We start from the raw sequence: 5190 nt of genomic DNA on the forward strand, positions 1-5190 counted from the left end.
ATATATGTATATGTATATATATATATGTATATATATATATATGTGTATATATATATATGTGTATATATATATATGTGTATATATATATATATGTGTGTGTGTATGTGTACTTAAGCAGTTTTGAAATGGTTAGTTTTATTCATTGTATTGTATTTATCACCAATATCTAATCCATTAGATTCATTCATTTTAACTTTGAAGTATAAAAATAGTGGTATATCAATTATTCTAAGTAATAAAAATGGCATGTTGATTTTAAATATCAAAAAATAAATATTCTTTGACCATGCCTTTTGGAAAAACCTAAGGGGTTGTTTGTTTATCTCTTAATAATTCCTTTAAGAGGCATCTCTGAATTGCTAAGAGGTAAATCTTGTTCGGCAAAAAAAAAATATGCCTCTTAATAGTTCTAAAACCTCTCAATAATTTTGTATCTTGGACCTCTCTTAACCATTCGGTACACTAATTTCATTCTGAATAATTATCAAACAATTATATTTCATTTTGCACTATATTATAAGAATTTTTTAATAATTCTGACCACTTAATCATTTTGCACCAAATCATTCAGCAACTGCCAAACAGCATCTTCATTTTATTTATTAATTGTGAATTTGTTATAGTTTAAATTAAGAAGGCTTTATAGATGTATACTAGTTTTATTGCAATATATACATTACAAAGTGAAGGGGTATCATAGACAGGAAATTCCGTCGATAATTCGTCGAAATTTGGTTTTTTCAATGGATTTTCAATGATTATGTCTCGACGTTAAACATTTGGTCGGAAACCAAACTTTTCGACCGAAGCGTAAAAAATTTTGACCAACATTCTTGTCGAAATTCTCATGAAAGTTAGTGGATGTAGTAACATAATTAAAAGATATTCCGTGAATTTTCAACATGTTATCATTGGATTTTCGATGGTTTTCTGACGGAAATTTTTTTGGACGGAAATTAAAAAATATACTTTTAACTAATTGTGAATTTTTGGTAAAGTTTCATTTGATTATATATCCCGTCAAAAATAATCAAAGGTTTTTGACGGATTTTTGACAGACTTCCAGAAAATAAAAATAAAACTAACTTTTTGAACTTTGTTTCGACATACTTTGATGATATATGCTTGGTATCAATTAACCATCGAAAGTTGGATTTTCGATGGAAATGATGGAGACAATTATCTATGACCATTACTTCTGTCGATAACATGTGGGCAAAAATTAAAGGTTTTTATTTTTATTTTTTGGCCGTCCTTCAGAAATTCGTCAGTAATTTGAATAGATTACCAATCACATTGTGTTTTTTTTTTCAGTTTATACTTTTCCGACATCTATTGCGATGTTTACAAATTACTGACGGTTTTTGTTTTGTTTTCCAAATTTCTAAATGGGTAGTAATGGGTTCTAATGGACCTTTATGGGGGTAGAAATGTGTTCTAATATTAAATCAAAGATTTCACTAGAAATTGAAAATCGAATGATTTGATCGTTTCCTCTCATTGTTGCCCCTTTTTCAATCGTCCATAAACACTCAAAATGTCTCAAAAAAAAACACGACCCCCTTGTTAAACGTCATTTGAAGCAAGGGTGTTTCTATCCCTTATCGGTAATGTCTCTAATTCACTCATAGAATTTTGGTGGGCCTTCCAGATAAATAAATAACTTTATTTAAAAATTACTAACGGACTTCCGATGAATTTGGCACTTGAAAACTTGATGGTGATTTGTCGCTAATCAGAGATGGATTATTTGATGGCATCTTTTTCATAGCTTATAGGTCGAAGATCTATTGAACATCTGTTGGAAAAGGGACTCCTCTTTTTGGATCTCAAATTTATCAGGAATATGCCGCTAAACTGTTTGCAACTCCCAACAGTCCTTCATGTGGGTAATATTCGTCGGTAAAGGTCTATATACTAGCAGTGAGGGGAAAATTTTTGTGATTGAGTTGAGTAGTGGGACAATATGAGTAATTGGGGGGTTTGTTTTAAGTTATCGTTAGAGATCCATCGATGATCCGTTGATAATACGAATTTGTACATTTTGTTGGTGATTTGTCAAAATTTTAATTTCATGAAATTACTTAGGGGTTAGTGATGGATTATTTTAAAATGAAATCGAACTGTGTCAGAAACGCGATCACCGTAATATGCCACAATATGAGAGGCTCATTATGACCCACTAAGATTTATGACTCTTTATTTATTTTTATTAGACCTCGACGAATCATCTTTTCTCTCATATTCCTATATATCATGATTTGTCATCTTGATCAAAAAACTTTGATAATCTTCTTCATCATTCATCTCTCATACTGAATCTCTCAATTACTTCATTCACGTGAATTCTTTTTTTATATCAAAATGCGATAAATTTCTTGTTATATATAAGCTAAGGAAATTCCTACCTTTTAAAAAACTACTAACCACATTAGATGGTCCAACTCATATATGTATTTAAGTATTTCAAAACTTAACTTTTTTTGAAGTATATAATATTTATATACCGCAAATGCAACAAATAAACTTATACACTCTCCTCATCTTTGGTGACGTTTGAACCCCTGACTTTCTATAAGGCCAAGGACTACGATATCGGTAGGCCGAAGGCCCTTTGGTTCAAAACTATTCTTGTTTTGCATACGTTCTTGATTGTTAATTACATAATTGAGTAGGTGAATTTTAAGTGCTCTCATGTATAAAAACAAGAATAAGATTTCAATTTATAACTGACTTGGGCTTTGACTCTAAAATTAAAGGTTTCAAAAAAGTTTGTTTAAACCCTAAAAATTTAAAAATGGTAATGATAAACATTAACATGAAACGGATAGACATCTAAATGATTTATATTGTTTCACACAAAGTGTCGCTCTAAACGGTCAGCATTCGAACCCATATTATGTTAATCTGTATATGGAAGATATATGTACCATAGGATGTATTTGATGGTGGAACAAATTGATGATGCTATTTTTTGAAAATTTGTGATGAACGTCTCTCTAAAAAGTTTTCCTTTCTCTCTTCATTTATTCAAGGTTACGTTTAGCATGCTAGACAAGATGAAACACGACATAACAAAAATTCGTTGTCCCATGTATGGTATAATTTTAGGCTAGGATGTAACAAGACAGGGTCATTTTTAGGATGAAACAAGACGGGGTCATTTTTAATCCTTCTTCTTCCTCTTTATGGTCCTCTTCTTCAACAGTAGTGCATGTTCATCTTCTTCGTTTGGTGGATCTTACAACCGATCATGGTATGTGGATCCCATGCATTTGTTCCTTTCTATGTTCTCTCGGGATCATCTACTAGACCTTGTGTCGATTCCACAAGACCTTTAATCAATGTTCCTCCCTTTTATGATTCTCAAACCTATAATTGATGGAGTTGTGGTGAGGGGGCAACAATTGGAGTGAGGAGGTGGGTGGTAGGGCTTGACAACCCATGAAGATAATGAGATGATGTTCATGGAGTGGGCATCTCATGACGAAAATGAGGAGGGGAAGAGGGTCAAAGTTGCCAGAATGTACCGCTGGCTCACGCCTTCACTTGAGTTTTATCGGGGCAACAAAGATGGTGAACGTGTGTATATACATTTTAACAGAAAATGGAAAAATAGTAAATTGACCAAAATGCCCTTCATTAAAATGGATTTAACAAAAAAATTAACGACCGTTAATGGAGAAACGAAATCCAAGAAATTTTGCAAACTCCTGTAAATCTATAATAAAAGAATTGTAGGAACCAATTCCGTTGAAAATGACAAACATCAAGGACCAAAAAAGTAATTTATTCACCATATTACTATAATATTCAATGTATTTAATATTTCTAACAAACTTTTAATAAAATATTATTGTTATATTATTTCTACTCCTTCTCTCTCATCCAAAATTTAATTTTAAAGATTTTTTCTCTCTCATTCAAATATGGAAGAAAAAAAAATTGTATCTATTCTGAATTTATAGAATCTTTTGAAAATTTTGTTTGAGAAAAAAACACCAATCTTTATTTTTCTTTATTTTGCAAATTTTGTTGAAGATGCTCTAAAACTTTAACAAACTCTATAAAGCAAAAAGAGGCAAATTGTATGAAAAGGTAACGTACTTTAACTAGATTCTTATTTTGGATAACTTACTTTTAAAACTTTCATTTTGATACCTAAGATGTAAACATTTAAGTACTCGGATAAATAGTTGAAGTATAAACCGATTATCATGTTGATATCTCGAGTGATGTGGTATATAACTCAGTGTTTTTTGCTAATGTGGTCAGTGACATGGATTTTTTTTTCTAAAATTAGTCTTTTTATAATCTAAAATTGGTCTTCAACCGGTTACCCGGATACTTAAATATTTTATATTCAACATCTTAGGTATCAAAATGAAAGTTTTGAAAGTACGTTACCAAAATAAGAATTAAATTAAAATACGTTACTTTTTCATGCAATTTACCCAATAAAAACATAAAGATTTTTTGAGTTTTTATTCTTTTTTGTTTACAACAAATATTTGAAAATTTTCTCAAAAATGAAAAAAGCATGAGAGAGTAATAATAATATGTAGAACCCTCCAAAATTAGATATTGGTGGAAATATATTTTTTTAATTATTTTCATTGATTAAATGTCGGAAATTTGTTGACATTAAATGTATTAAATTTTTTAATAATATATATGAATCTTTAGAACGGGTAAAACAACTAGAGATTGATATTAATATTTTTTTTGAAGTTTTTGAATTTTTTTTTCCATATATGAATGAAACTGTTAAAGATGCTTTAAAAGTCTGCAAATTTAAAGAATCCCCGAAAATTAAATGTTGATGGAGGGAAGAATAATTTTTTATTGTTCCCACCAATTAAATATTCACAATATGTTAGAGTATTAAGTACATTGAATATTTTAATAATATATTGATATTGTAATCTCCAGAATGGAGAAACTATTAAAGTTAGATGTAAATTTTTTGGAGAATTTTAATTTTTTTCTTTTCTATTTTAGAAAAACTAGAAGGATATTTGTGCAATGCAGCGAGATATATCTCGATTTCAATGTTTTATTTTATTTTTTTGGTCAATGTTGATGTTACAATACAAATTTATGTGGTTTTGAGCAAACAATAATATTTTTCTTAATAAAATATAAACTTGAAGATATAATAAAAATTAATATATATATATATATATATAT

Source organism: Cynara cardunculus (assembly GCF_001531365.2).
Source record: "Cynara cardunculus var. scolymus isolate 2C chromosome LG 9, CcrdV1, whole genome shotgun sequence".
NCBI classification, from domain to species: domain Eukaryota; kingdom Viridiplantae; phylum Streptophyta; class Magnoliopsida; order Asterales; family Asteraceae; genus Cynara; species Cynara cardunculus.